The following is a 15,798-nucleotide window of genomic DNA, read 5'->3' as shown; positions in this document are numbered from 1 at the left end:
TCTTTAATAATGATGAAAGGGAAATGGATAAATTCTTACTTAGCTGAGTTTAAAGGAGCAATGAGGTAGATCTAGGAAGAAGCAGACTGCAGAAAATATTTTAGGAACCCTTTAAAAACATGTCATTTGTCTTCCTTGCTGTTATGATGGTTAGTAAAAGCATTCTTTTCAGTCCCCATCCGGGTGTGGCTGAGTGAAAAGAGTTATATGAGTATCTCTCCTAAGAGTTTGGGGTTTCAGGCTGATAATAAGTGAGTAAAGTTCATTCTCACAGCTGAGCAAAACGCTGCAGTCCTGGCAGATAATGTGTGTTTTTTACATGTCTCGGCTAGAACACCATGTTGAAATAGGGAATTTTCTTCCGACAGTGCAAACCTTTCTGGATTCAGTGCAGCGTGACGTTACGCTGAATGGTTGTGTGGACATGCACACGCTTGTGGCGTTGGACGCGGTGAGCCCTGTGACAGGAGTTTTCCTTACCGTGGGGTTGTGCAAGAAGACACGGCCCCTGTGTTTCAGGAAAACTGGGGATATTTATTCTGTGGGCATTTTGTAGTTTGGAAAGCAAAGGGAGGAAATCTAGGAATTACATGTTTAGACTAGATGGAACTAAGGAGAGGTTAATTAAGTTAGATGAAGCAAGCTCCGGCTTGGAGACCGCAGAGAAGGCAAGAGTGGGATGATTGAACGGAAGGGGCATTGAATCAGTTTGCCCGGGTGTTGGGGGGCGTGGGCGGATGCAGGAAAATGATCTCTTCAAGGTGGCTAGCGAGGTCATGTGTTTTGAAGCAGGGTCATGATCTAGGTTCCATCACTGGGCAGGGATTGTCTCTATCTGTTGCCGCATTGTACATTCCAAGCGCTTAGTACACTGCTCTGCACAGAGTAAGCGCTCAATAAATACTGTTGAATGAATGAATGAATGAATGTATAGGGCAAGAGGAAGCTACCTTGGGCCATAATAGGGTGTTGTCAGTCAGTTTGGTTAACTATTACCAGAATCCAGGGAGGAGAAGGTTGAAATCTAGGTATAAGATGACTAGAGCTCTGGACTGCCAAGGTGGATTGGGGATTTTGTTGACTGAATAATAATGTTGGTATTTGTTAAGCGCTTACTATGGGCAGAGCACTGTTCTAAGCGTTGGGGTAGACACAAGGGAATCAGGTTGTCCCACGTGGGGCTCACAGTCTTAATCCCCATTTTACAGATGAGGTAACTGAGGCACAGAGAAGTGAAGTGACTTGCCCACAGTCACAGCTGACAAGTGGCAGAGCTGGATTCGAACCCGTGACCTCTGACTCCAAAGCCCGTGCTCTTTCCACTGAGCATGTGTTTAGTGAAGAGTTGCTGACTCAAAAATTTCTTCCCAGATTTTTTTTGGAAGATGGTGATGATAATAATGGGTTTGTTCACCTTGATGAAGAGGTTAGAAGTGATTGCTTTGTTATAGCAGTGGTCCAGACTGCTAGTTTTTGTTTAGCACAGGCTAGGGAATTTAATGCATTTGTATATATGCATTCTCTTTACCCCCAAAGAAATAGTTTTTGCTTTTGTAAAATTCAGAATTGTTCTACAGTACCCGTCACCCTCCCCAAATCTTTGCAAGCCTTCTGCTGGCCTGAGGCCAGGGAGATAGGAAGCTTTTCCTCTGAAGTAGACTGGCCACAACTTCTGACAGGTATCACTTCCTGACTCTGAGCCAGTACCTTTTGGATCCATTTTTTTTTTCTCACTTCCAAAGCAGGATAAGTTAGACAATCCTTTATTCCTTCGCCTGCATTTTGAGACCTGTCTGTGAGGGGCAGATCAATGCACCCTTACTGCCTCTGGCATGACTAATTTGGGGATACCCTTTCGCAAAGCCTGCCCCAAGTCCCCTTTTCCTGGATCCAGTCTGTGCTCTCAAGTCCTGTTCCTCATTTATATATTGAACCCTGGGGAATAAATTGGGAGCCCCGGGGAAGGGAGCACTCATAATTGCCCTGACCCAATGCCCTACGGTGGTTCCTCTCTTCATATTACATTTTGGGCAAGTTCCTCTATTTTCTGCCTCTCAGAACACCTGAGAAGATGTCTTTCCCCCGCTTTAGGCTATTACGGGAGAAGGGATGGGCACCCATGGCTCGCACTTCTCATTCATTCATTCAATCGTATTTATTGAGTGCTTACTGTGGGCAGAGCACTGTACTAAGCACTTGGAAAGTACAGTTCAGCAATAAAGAGACACAGTCCCCACCCACAACAGGCTTACAATCTGGAAATCTTCTCCTTAAGCTAAAAGCAAAGATAAAAACTCTATTCTCCAGTACTATTTTCCTGTCTCCCCACCCACTTGTGAAAGAAGGAGAATTGAAGCTGCTCCTTTGAGGGCAGGGAGGGGGTTGTTCCCTCACCCTCCGGAGGCAGGGACTCTCTCCCCATTACTCTGGTCCTGGACTCTCTCCCCATTACTCTGGTCCTTGGGGCCTCTTGGAGGAGGGGGGGAAGGTCTGCCATCCCCTTCTACTGGATGGGAGAGGGGCTCTGGGACCATGCAATGCCACGAGAATATGAGCTGCACAGAGATGCAGGCTTTCGGGAGAGAGTCACAGGCCTAGGCAGACACAGAACTTCTGGGGGGGAGGTCTCTGAACCTACCCTAATTAATGCTCCTTTCTTGTTTCAGTGGAGGAGGGAGGGAGGGCACAAGTGACCTGAAGTGTTCCTTCCCCTGGGAAGCTGCAAGATCGATCGTATTTTCGTCAGTACAGAGTGAGTCCAGCCCAGATGCTGGTAGTACACGTGCATTTCCATCTGCAAGACCAGTCCCGCCGGCAGACTCATTATTTCTAGAGTTCTGGGCACCGTTCCCTCATTGACCTATATTCCTTAGGGCTCTTGGCATGGCTCTTCAGTGATATAGACCTGAGTGTCCCTTCAGACTGGCAGAGCCACTTCTTCCAGGGTGCAGACTTTCTCTTGAAGTTTCATGGGTCACCTAAAGCTGTGTGGACTGCAGCTAAGGGTTTGATGTCCTAATCCTGCTGTGCCTTTTTCTCCTCTGAATCAGTTGGATTTACTGAGTGCTTACTATGTGCAGAGCACTGAAATAAGCGCTTGGGAGATTGCAGTATAGCAGTGTAACAGTGTAGCAGTCTAGAGGGGGAGAGAGAGATTAATATAAATCAATGAATAGATAAATTAGATATATACATATGTGCTGTGGGGATGGGAGCAAGTAAGAGTAGAGCAGAAGGGAGTGGGAAAAGAGAGGAGGGCTTAGTCGGGGACAGCTTCTTGGAGGAGATGGGCTTTCAGTAAGGCTCTGAAGTGGGGGAGCTCCAAAGAGCTGGACTCCTGCTTCCACCCCTCCGTACATTTTAGATCGGATGGACGGTCACTAGATTTTGACTGTCCTGACAGGTGGTTATGATCATTGCATCTGTTTAAGTGCTCACAATGAGCCTAGCACCGTACTAAGTGCTGGGGTAGATGAATGAAAAATCAGGTAAGACACAGTCCCTGGCTCACAGTTTTAGCAGGAGAGGGAACTGGTATTTAATCCCCATTGTACAGATGAGGTGGCTGAGACCCCGAGAAGTTAAGCGGCTTGCCCGAGGTCACGCAGTAAGCAAGTGGTGGAGTCGAGATTAGAACCCAGGCCCCCGACCCCTAGATCCCTAGGCTCTTCCTCCCCTCTACACTTCAGCCCAGGCAATTATTCCTCTTCAGGAAGGCCTTTGTGAGCAGAGATTCGTGCATTTAACTTGTAACTACCTTTCTGCTCCCCCATTGCCATTCTGTGAGAGTTCATTCATTCAGTCGTATTTGTTGAGTACTTACTATGCGCAAAGCACCATACTAAGCGCTCGGTTGAGTACATCAAATGAAGCAAGTGGGAGCTGTGGCCATTGTTCTGGGCAAGCAATCAGTCACGGGTCAGGACATTTATTTCTTGCAAATCCCTTGCACAGATTTTCAGGTTTGTTGGAGGAAGGGGTGACCAGGAGGAAGAGAGAAGTGGACAAGCCTGCCTGCCTGGCCCCCCAGCTGATTGCCAGCAAAGGAGTTTTTTCCACAACTCTGTTACGCTCCAGAAGACCAGTACTCTTGTAAAGGAGTTCAGTGTCACTCGTGAACCTGGTCTCCCTCTGCCCCCTGCCCAGCCATACCTTGGGACAGATGGCCAGAGCCACCCAGAAGGGTTTCACCCCAGCCTGGCAGGTGGAGGCCTATGCCTCTTAGTGTGGTGGCCATTTTACTCCTGGTGAAGTATGGAAGCAAACAAATGGAGCTAGTGCCATAAAGGACGCTAGTGCTGGAAAGTCAAAATGGAGGTGTGGTCCAGCTGAAACAGGGTGAAGATTTAGAAATCTAAGTGCCCCTGGTCATAAGTTGAGAGGTGTGAGGTGGAGGCCTGCTCATTCCCTGAATAATTACTGGGCAGGGGAAGAGATTACAGGTATGATTGACGCGCGGCCTCGGTTAAGACCGAACTCCTATCTGTCTCATAGCAGTTAGAGCAGGGGCAATCGGTCAGTTGGAGGGCGTGGCCCGGTGGAAAGAGCAAAGGCTTGGGAGTCGGAGGACCTGGGTTCTATTCCCAGCTCCGCCACGTACCCGCTGGATGACCTCGGGCAAGTCACTTAACGTCTCTAGGCCTCAGTTTCCTTATTATTGTTATTATTATGACTTGACCGGTTTGAAGAGCCTATTTAGGACTGCACCAGATTCCTCCCAGGGAGAGGGTTGGAGGTGCAGAGTAGGAAGTGGAAGCAGTTTAATTTTCTGTCAACACCCCGGGTGGGCCATGACTCTGGGTAGTGTGAAGTGGGTTGAAGGTCCCTGGGGCTGGCTGTGGGCAATTAAAAGCCTCCACAGGCAACAAAGTACAGCTGCTTCCCCCACTAAGTTGTCATTCCAGATCTTTTCAGTAGGTTGGCGGTAATCACTCGAAGGGCTGAAGCTGTTCCGTGGACCCCATTTTTTCCACGCCTGTCGTGGAACAGGAAAATGGGGGAACGATGCTTTCGATCAGCCGATGAGGCTGAACGTCCTGTACTCTGAAGGGCATGACTGATTCACATATGCACGATTCATGAGGGCAGAAGCGTAAGGACCTCGAACGCAGTCGTGATAGCTGTGTGTCGGCAATACCTTTGTACCGGATAATCCCAGGGAATTGAATTTACATTCTCTACAATATGCGAGAGTCAAAGAACTCAGTCATTTTAAATGCCCTGATAATGACTTCCCGATGAAAACCGCCAGGTACCCATCTATCGGTGTATATATCTACCTCTATATGTGTATGTTCTCTGTTTCTGAAGAATGTGGCTTCCAAGGGGAAAGAGTCACCTTTGGGTGTTTATGTGGATGATAAGCAAATGTAGGATGTACAGATTTGCCCCCACCGTTCACACACACAGACTGCCCTTTGTTAGGCTGTTGTTTTGGTTGTTCAAGATGCCTGGTGCTGCTTTTGCTTTGCCTCTCTGCCTCATGATCCTCTTGAAGCCCCGTTCAAAAAGAAACATTCATTTCGTTTTTGATCGTAATGCTCCATGCTGTTCTGCCACAGTTGATTCCCAGTTTTCCGCCGAGATAAAGTATCGTCGGCGGCTTTGTTTTACCGACGTTCCCTTTGTTCACCTTGCTTTCGGTTTCCCAATTTCCGTTCCGCTTTCGGCAGCTCTTTGGCTCTCCTGCCGTCCTCTGTTCTTGCAAAACGAGACTGACGTGAGCACAGCTAGGGGACTGACTTTGTTCCAAGTATTGGTGGTTTGTTATCCTGTCTTGTCACTCGATATTAAATATGGCCAGTAAATGACCCAGATGGGACTGCTCAAAAGAGTCAGGTGTGGCGTCTGAGAGGTGGCTGGATCACGAAACCAAGGCCTTCATTTTGACCTTATGCCTGATACCATCTCGTCATCGCACACTAACAGTTTCCCAAAGGATGTGCTGGCATTCTCGATCTGATTTTTCTACTTCCTTGTCTATTTATCATTGCTCGGGTGCTACCTCGCTAACACAATTCTGTGATTGCTCTCAGCTCCGTGAGGCGGGGGATGCGTGCAGACTGATCCATTCGTTAGATTTTCCTCCAGCTTCCGACTTAGTCAGTCCATTGAGCCTGGTGGGTTTAACAAAGCAATTTACAATCATTTACATGTATTTCTTCTTAGAAATGTGACTTTCTAGTGCAGTGGTGTGCATGTAGCCATTGTTGAGGGGAGGAATTTGAGACTTGGGATGATGCTCGTAGACTCACGAGGGGGGAAGAATTTTCCAGAGAAGCTTAAACCTATTCCAATGCCTAAATCCTCGTTCCTTGTTACAATCTCCAAATTAACTGAAGAATAAATAGAACAGGTCTGGGCACGCTGTTACTTCCTGGTTTAGCCTTTTGGCTATGGGGACCCCCCACCCCTCCCGCCCCCCAGCTCTGACATAACTCTTCATGCCGTTTCAGGATGAACTCACGGTCAACCAAATTTGCTGAGAGATTTTCAGAGTGTGATGCAGTGGTGGTGGGTGCTCAGTGTTTTGATAAGTGCTCTGAAATTCAGTCACTCCGGTGCTCTTTATTGAGCACTTACTGTGTGCTGAGCCCTGTACAAGCGCTTCGGAAAATGAATGGACATGATCCTTGCCCACAAGGAGCTTATAGTCTACAGGGGGACAGAGATGTGAAAATGAATTACAGATAGAGGAAAGGACAGGGTATAAAGATCTGTACACATAAGTGCTGTGGGATCTCTGGTCTGAAGTCACGTTGGCATTCTGGAAGAATTTGGTTTTTCTTCAGTAGCTGGGCTTGAAGAGCTCTGGCGAGGATAATGCCAAGAGTGGAGAGAAGTGAGCGGCCTTGATGGTTGCCGTGATCTTTCTTCTTTCTTCCTGAAGATGGTGATGCTGGCAGCATCTCTTTGGTGGTTCAGTTGTTGAGGTAAAGCTTTGGTAAGCTCTAAAGCTCTGTAGAAGCTAGTAGATGCCAGAGGGGGTACTACCAAATCTAGGTGCTGTGCCACTTTTCATGACATGGACTGTAGTTTTTGTTAAGATCTTACTATGTGCAAAGCACTGTACTAAAATAATCGGGTCCCACATGGGGCTCACAGTCTGTCGGAGCGGGGAATAGGTCTTGAATTCCCAATTTGCAGATGAGGGAACTGAGGTACAGAGAAGTGAAATGACTTACCCGCGGTGATTTTCTCGATCATCCTCCTACTTAGACGGTGAGTCCCACGTGGGATTTTGTTTTGTTGTATCTACCTCAGTACGGTACTTGGCACAGTTTATCAGTTGGGAGATGAGCCATGTCTTTGCTTATTGATGGGTATCGTATGTTTTCCATGTACTCATCTTCCATATTCTCCTAAAGACACCATCTGTAACTGTAGTATTGTTGCCATCTTTTCAAGATGCCCTGCTTGTCTAAGCGAGGCTGGAACCATCTTCGCCTCTTAGAGATTTTGCAATAGTATGTACTGGGTCATTAAATTCCTTTAACAACATGTGGAAATTCCTTCATTTATAGGTTATCTGTGGAGACTGCGATCACTTCCGCCCTGGTAGCCCACCATCTGTTGTGCATATTTGGAAACTAGACTTTCGTATCGTGATGTCGGTTGCTGTCAGCCTTTCTGTGGCCTGAATCACGAGGTGCTGCAAGGAGTTTTGGTGCAGGATTTGTTGGGCTGCAATTAGTCTATTTCTGAGTCATTTTCATTCAGTCAATCCTGGTGACTTCATCCGGGCAAGCCTAATGGCTTGGTGACTGTCTAATAGGCAGTATCCTGGAGAAGTGGCAGAGGAGCAGATGGTCTAGTGGGTAATAATGTTGGTATTTGTTAAGCACTTACTATGTGCAGAGCACTGTTCTAAGCGCTGGGGTAGACACAGGGGAATCAGGATGTCCCACGTGGGGCTCACAGTCTTAATCCCCATTTTACAGATGAGGTAACTGAGGCACAGAGAAGTTAAGTGACTTGCCCACAGTCACACAGCTGACGAGTGGCAGAGCTGGGATTTGAACTCATGACCTCCGACTCCAAAGCCCGTGCTCTTTCCACTGAGCCACACTGCTTCTCGAGCATAGGCCTAGGAGTCAGAAGGACCTGAGTTTTAATCCCAGCCTTTCCACTCATCTGCTGAGTGACCATGGGCAAGTCACTTAACTGCTCTGTGCCGCAGTTACCTCATCCACAAAAATGGGATAAGACTGTGAGTCCCATGTGGGACACGGATAGTGTCCAATCTGATTAGCTGGTGTCTGCCCCAGAGTTAATGCAGTGCCTAACATATAGCAAGTGCTCAGCAAATACCATAAGCATGCAGACAACCAAAACTGCCCATTTGTTATTTACATTGTGGGTTGTGATTGGGGTTCCTTGTTCCATGTAGCTGCTGAACTCTTCCTACAGAGCTCCCTGCGGATGTCTTCTCTCGCCAGAAATTCTGCATTTAGCCGACCCGGTGTCAGGACGGAGGCCGCATTTCGATGCGGTGGCGATAAAGTCAGCGTGGCTCGGAGCTTCTCGGACACTATCCCAGCCCGCATTTTAATGCAGTGGTGATAAAGTCAGAGTGAGCTTGGAACTTCTCGGAGGGTAGTCCAGCCCACATTTTGGTGCAGAGGTGATAAAGTCAGCGAGAGCTCGAAACTTCTCGGACACTAGTCCGGCCCACAGTTTGCTCCACAAATGGCCGCTGTGTATGCCCGGCGCTCTCTGACAGTCTACGAGTGCACTGTGGGCACATTCAGGAGGTTTTACTTTCTTTTGGGTCGTGCTGGTGATCACAAGATGGTACGTAGCACAGCCACTGAGTAAAGGTAGCCATGGCTCTTTATTTGGCCCATCTCTTTGATTTGCAGACTCTTCTTCCCACGTTCGGACCCTGGAACCAACTCGAGCATTGCAAGTTCCATCTGAATCATCTGGTCCGTTGTCGTTACTCCCGCGGTGAGCATTGGAACTTTGCAGAGTTTCTCCTTTTGTTCACTGCAGGGGTTGTGTGCTTTCGTTTGAAGGGCAGGTGTGGCGTTACCAGGTAGCCTCCTGTACTTTGGGATTGATGTGAAAGACTCAATACTGACGGCTGGCCGGCTGATTGCAAAACCAGCTTTTCAGGAGCTGGACCTCTTGATCTGAAGAGATCCTCGCAGGAAGCTACGTCCAGGGCCCGTCACCTAACGGACTGGTTTCACTTAGCGTCGTGATGTGAAGTCACATCTGCTCATGCGCTAAAAATGTCCCGGGAAAGGACTTTTCCTCTTTATCATAGAGTGTCCTGATGTTCCATGTCGTGATGAACATCTTTGTGTGATTTCTGTTTTCAAACTTTACTGGTGAGCCCGGTTGAGTTTGGGGGAGGCAGGCAATTTTTAGGGATGCCTTTCTTAGCTGGCTTCCACATTCCAGGGGAGCAGTGCATTCCTAAGTCCAGCTGCCTAGATGTCAGACACGCTGCCAAATGGAAGCAGCGTGGCTCAGTGGAAAGAGCACGGGCTTTGGAGTCAGAGGTCACGAGTTCGAATCCCGGCTCGGCCACCTGTCAGCTGTGTGACTGTGGGCAAGTCACTTAACTTCTCTGGGCCTCAGTTCCCTCATCTGTAAAATGGGGATTAAGACTGTGAGCCCCATGTGGGACAACCTGATTCCCCTATGTCTACCCTAGCGCTTAGAACAGTGCTCTGCACATAGTAAGCGCTTAACAAATACCAACATTATTATTATTACTTGAGTGACCACGAGACCTATATCCCAAACTGACACTTCAGTAGAACCGTACTAGGAAAATGGCAAGGGAAGGCCTTTAATATACACTTTTTTCCACTTAAGATCTTTCTAAGCAGCAGCTTGGTGGTAGGGGAAAGAGCACGGGCATGGGAATCAGAGTATCTGGGTTCCAGTTCCACCACTTGCCTGCTTTGTGACCTTGGGCAGGTCACTCTAACTTCTCTGTACCTGTTTCCTCATTTATTCTCCTTTCTAATCAGACCGTGAGCCCCACGTGTCCAACCTGATTAACTTGTATCTACCCCACCGCTTAGCACAGTGCTTAACACGCAGTGAGTGCTCATCAAATAGCATAGTTATTTCTAACTTCCCATTTTGTGAAGGCTTAACTGAACTGTTCAAAGCTTTTTGTGTGATTGAATTGTTCTTTAGGGCATTTTTGGGTTGCTTCTGAGAGAAGCATCCGTGAGAGGGCATGAACTTGTTCCACGACACCGAAGCAGACTGTCACTTTGCCTTGTGAAATTGGTGTGTCATGGCTGGGGTCTTGGGGTTTTTAACCAGCCTTGGGAGTTTGCTGCTCTTTCTTTTGAGCTTACCTTTTTGGCCTGAGCTTGCTTCCTTCTTCCTCTTGTGTTCTTTGGGCCTCCACTTTGTTACCTTGCCTTTATTTCCTCATCTGTCTGGAGTCCTAAATCCTCCTTTTTCTTCAAATGTTTCCATGCAAAATGAAGTAGAAGAAAGTCACCAACCAGGATGATAACAGACCTTTCAATTTTGGCAACTTTATACAGTCCTGACTCCTGTCTCCACCGGGGAAACAAAGCTAATGAGAGCCTGTGATGCCTGTAGAAGGCATTTCAGGCAGCTCTTTTTTCTGGATGCATTTATCTTAACGTGGTTGTACTTTTCTTTCATTTTGGTGCTCTTAAAGCTCTGTTAGAGTCGTTATTAAGTCCTGCGGAAAGCATGTGGAAATAGCCATATTTTCCACAGTTTGATTCTGATTTTCCTTTTTTCCCTTTAGTCATTTTTGGGGGCTTTTCTGCAGGGGTTCATTTTTAGGCACATTAGTGAAAGTTTCCAGAACACTGAGTTGTTGGGATTTCTTGAGAAAAGATTTCAGAAATTGAAACTTTTTGAGGCTTTCCTTTAAATACAAATGTCCTGACAGCAATATTCCATTCTCATTGTAAAAAATATGTTACTTGTAGGACTATTTTTAACTTGAGTTAAAAAAAAAAAGATTTTTTTTTCATTCTGTGAAGTCAGAAGAGTTCAAATTTTGAAGGCAAATCTGTTAACCATGTTCTAAATAGAAGAAAATTTACATAAAAAATGCCATTTCTGGGTCTAGCCCAGTATTCAGTAATTCAGTAGTAGTACAGATGATAGTAAGGGCTTACGTTGAAAGCACCATGCTGAGTGGTGGAGCAAATACAAAATGATTAAACAAAACACAGGTCCTGTCCCTCTTGGCTCATAACCTGTGGGGAGAAGACAAATACCAAGAAGAATAAGAGTGAAGTTGAGAAAAAAGAATGTGTCGAGTATTTATTAAAATGCATACCACATCCTAAGTAAGCACTGCAGTAGATACAAGATGATCCGAACATGGTGGCTAAATAGGTGCGAGGATTTTAGAGGAGACAGCTACCGGGAAGGAACAGGCTTCAAAGAACCACTGGCCTAGAAAGCTGCCATTTTGAATCTTTGCGACTCCCAGGTTTGGAAGCTTTCAGGTTGTGTCGGAGGCTTGAAATGAACAAGACGAGGAGTCCAGCTTCAAAAGCTTTGGGGGTCATTGCCCCCGGCCTCCCTTAGAGCGAGCAGCTCGGCCCACAGAGCAGCTGCTCCATCTCCACAGGCCCCATTATGTCCTCTTCAGGATGTGGTGACCAGAACCAGGTGCCCGCGTACCATGATTTTAGGGAGCATCAGACCTCTGCCTTTTGTATCCCGCACCTGATGATGCCCAGGATTTGGTCGGCTTTTTTGGCCACTCGTGCACGTTGAATCGAGATTGTGAAGGAAGTCAGCGATCAGCCAAGGTCACGTTCCTTGCTCAAAGCGCTGCAGAGTCGTTTTCAGCGTACTCACCGCTTTATTGAAGCCTTCCTACGGTCTGTCTCTCTCTGATTGGCAGTTTACCACCTGGACGTGTTCAAAGGCACCTGCAGATTTGGAACGCATTGGCTTTTCTAGATTTCAAATGGAGCCAGTCCTTGGTAGCGGAGTTAGCGATCTTATTAAGGTCTGTGTTGCTGTGTTGTGTTGCTGATGCACATCTTTGGTTGTGTGTAGTCCTGCCCAAATTTTTGAAACTTTCATTTTCCTTAGCCTTATTTTCAGTATATTACTGTGCTTATGCTGTAAAGTGACTCATAGCCATCTACGTGTCTTTTACCTTTTCCTTAAATACAGTCAGCAACGTATAGCAAGCAGTTCCCATTTTTTGAAAATGTCTTGACACCCCCCCCCCCCCCCCCCCCCAGCCCCGCCAAATCATCAGGCAGATGATTTCCTTTCACCTCTAGACATCAGTTTTAGGTAACCCAAGTTAAACCTTTCAGGAAACTCATTTCTTCAAAGGTAGTTTTGCCATTCCTGATTACTAAATGGGTGCAATTTCAGAAGTGAAATTACATTTGTTGGTTGCCAGGTATCCTTTGGAGAGATTTTTTTTTTAAAGTGTGGTATTTGTTAAGCATTTACTATGTGCCAGGCCCTGTTCTAAGTGCTGGAGTAGATACAAGCAAGTTGAGTTAGACACAGTCCCTCTCCCACATGGGGCTCACAATCTCAATTCCCATTTTACAGATGACATAACTAAGGCACAGAAAAGTGAAGTGACTTGTCCAAGGCCACATAGGTAGAATTATGGCTCTGCTGATGTGGAAATCGGATAATGTCTTTAGGTAGAAGAATCACTGTACACATAAAGATTTTAATCTTGAGAAGCGTCAACTGCCAGAGACTAGTTTGGATTTTTCAGGGAGGGCCAAAAGGAAGGTGAGGCACACTGCTCTTCTTTCTAGGATGGTAATGTGGGGGACAAAAGACTTTATCTGTGTTCCCATCTCTGGAGGAGATTCCTGTGAGGAATACCTCAGGGGTTAAAGTTACAGCTGGGAGAGGCCTCAACTCCGAGCTGCTGATGGTCATTTTTGTTCGTCTGTATCACTTTGCCAGATGCAGGCTGGCACAGTACCTTGGACTTGGGGCTGACTGCTTTTGACTGATTGATTTGAAGATCAGCTTGAAACTGGAGGTGGAAATAAGGTGATGGCACCCCCTCCTTGCCTCTGCTGACAGGATGTGGCTCCCGGCATGGCCTCTGGGGTCGATCCGGGCCCTTCCCCTGGCAGCAGGCCCGACCCTCTGTCATCCCACTCCGTCCCCACCCCGTATCACCCCTGCTGACCGCCGCCATCGAGAGCTGCAGTATTTAGGTTAGAATTTTTTTTTTTTTAAACTTTTACTCCTGCCTCGATATATTTTGTCTGTGAACTTCTTGAATCCAGTCCCTCATATGGGCAGACTACTTTTTGAGTGATGAAAAGAGTTTGAAGGATGTCTCTTAGCCTATCGATTTGGGCCAGTGAGCTGGAGGACCCGACCCGTTTTGTGAAACCAACTCCCAGATCCGATGTTGGATCGTCACACGTGGTGCATAGAATAGGTTGAACGAGACCCCTCACCTGATGACGATAATACCGCGTTGGTGATGGCGTAAGATAAGAAAGTCCCATGCAATTCTGATATGGCCAGTCCTGCCATCTTGGAGTAATCTTAGGACTTCATTGAATCTCTCAGCTCAGCCAGTTCCTTAGGTTGAGAGAGTTTTCCAGGGGTCCGAGCTTTACATCCCCTTCTCGCTTTCCGTCTCAGGGCTGGAGCGCATCCATTGTTCCTGACTAGAGATTCCATCACCCTCTTCAACTGTGGTGGTCATTCCAATAGATTTTGAAGGGCGACCCTATCTTCTCCCACCACCTTCTGTGTCGCCTTTGGATTTGCCACCTTTTTTCGCAGCTCCCTCAGCCCCACAGCACTTTGTGTACATATCTGTAATTTATTCATATTAATGTCTGTCTCCCCCTCTAGACTGGAAACTCGGTGTGGGCAGCGAACGTGTCTTCCAACCTTGTTAAATCGTACTCTCCCAAGCACTCCGTACGGTGTTGTGCACACAGTAAGTGTTCAGTAGATAGGACTGATTGACTCCCTTGTTGGTAAATAAGTGTACTTCTTGAGACCTCTTCTTCTTCAGGATGGTAGAGCGACTAAGGAGATCTTTGAAGTAATGATGTCGCTTCTTTCGGATTTTTTCTCAGACTTTTGAAGCACCTAAACATTTCATTAATATGGTGGACTATATGGGTCCTGCTGTATGGCGGCCATTCGCATTCGAAGATGGGGTTATTGAAGGTGGGATTTGTATTGATCTTTTTTTTTACAGTTTTCGGGAATGCTTGAAGTCCTTGGTTTTTGGTTTGATTTGTTGCCTCAGATCTTTTCAGCCTTGTTGTGGGGGATCTTTTCTTTGCTCTGAGGTTCACGATGTAGGCTTTTGATAAGTATCTGTTTTGTAAGAGTTACAAGGAGCTGCAAAGTTTTGATGTTCCATTGCTTCCTTGCTACGGTAGGGAGCTCTTTAATCTGAGTCATTCTCATCAAACCAGTCCTGGTATTATCGTCTCCTTGCCGTGGCGACCATCCTAATGGCTGCACCCTGGTAGACAGTATCTCATTGAGATGCTCGTTTGCCGGTCACGTTGGTAGAGGCCGATGTAATTTCTCGCTTTAATAGAGGGCTTTGTTGCAGCCACAAAGCTTCAAACAATATCTTCATTCTCCAGGAGTTGGTCATTCAGCCACCTGGAAAATTTGGATACCACTTTTTCATTAGTCCACAGTGTGGAATGATCTAGATATCCTTACCAGATAGTGGCAGTAAATGGGAAACACCCTTTGGGTTTTATTCTCAGGCAGTGATATAATCCATCGAGCGTCTTCGCTTAGATTTCTGCATCAGTGATGTATTTCCGTTATTCCGAAAGTATAAACTGCGACGTTGGTGATTATACAGTGAGGTTGAGCCCAGTTTTTAATAGGATTCAGCATAGATATTTTACCGTGAATATTTTTGTTCGTTGAATTCTAACTTGTCTGACTGGCTTATCTTCTTTAATTTTCTGTGACTCCCTTTACCTTGTGTTAGAGTGAGAGTCCCCTGGGACTGGGGACCAAGAGCTGAATTCACTTGTTTTGTGATGGCCCCCAGGGCTAAGTGCAGTACTTAGCATATTACAACTTTTTAATAAGTGTTAGTAAGGATTTAGGCAGGTAACACCCCCATGGCCTAGTGGATAAAGCACGGCCCTGGGAGTCGGAAGGACCTGGGTTCTAATCCCGGCTCCACCACTTGTCTGCTCTGTGACCTTGGATAAATCACCTCACTTCTGTGTTTCAGTTCCCTCCTCTGTCAAATGGGGATTAAGACTGAGCCCCATGTGGCACAGCAACTGAGTCCAACCTGATGAGCTTGTATCTACCCCAGCGCTTAGAACAGTGTTTGAAACATAGTAGGCACTTAAAAAATACCATTGTTGTTATTATTCCGATTTATCAGTGGTGGTTTACTTTTTGTGCCTCTACTGTCATCTCTTGAAGTGCAGAAAATTCTATTAAACTACATTTGGGCTCGGCAATCTGTGGCGGTTGTTTAAGTGAAAATGGACGATATTCTTTGTAATTGAAAATATGCCTCCTGTAAGGTCTGCCTTTCCCTGAAAATTCTTTGCCTTGAAGATTTTGTAATTTATTTTCTGCAATCTGTTAGCTTTCGATTTTGTCTATTATCATCTTTTATCTTTGACAGGGCTGGTCATGAAGCATGATGATGAAATTATTCAGTTTATTGCTTTTCTCTCTCATACTTTGTCAACTTTCCTCCTTTATAGGCTGAGTAAAGTATAGCAGTCTAGGTTTTTGGTACTGTTATTCTTAGCTCCCGTTAGACTGTAAGCCCATGGAGGGTAAGGAACGATGTCTTTTGCTTCTGGTGAA

General features: G+C 46.4%; 1 protein-coding gene across 5 annotated transcripts in view; it reads left to right on the top strand.

The window, feature by feature from the left end:
• The window catches only part of GPBP1 (GC-rich promoter binding protein 1), a 71,549-nt gene that overhangs the window by 15,761 nt on the left and 39,990 nt on the right, over positions 1–15,798 (top strand). The window contains exon 3 of one of the 5 annotated variants that reach the window (XM_029073142.2): positions 8,862–8,949. The exons of the other annotated variants lie outside the window; for them this stretch is intronic. The gene's annotated coding sequence lies outside the window, so the exon portion shown is untranslated. The remainder of the gene's footprint in view (positions 1–8,861; positions 8,950–15,798) is intronic. 5 annotated transcript variants of the gene reach the window in all.

Source organism: Ornithorhynchus anatinus, chromosome 10 (genome assembly GCF_004115215.2).
Source record: "Ornithorhynchus anatinus isolate Pmale09 chromosome 10, mOrnAna1.pri.v4, whole genome shotgun sequence".
Lineage (NCBI taxonomy): Eukaryota > Metazoa > Chordata > Mammalia > Monotremata > Ornithorhynchidae > Ornithorhynchus > Ornithorhynchus anatinus.
The sequence above is the reverse complement of the archived record's forward strand: the minus strand, read 5'-3'. Positions and strand labels throughout refer to the sequence as shown.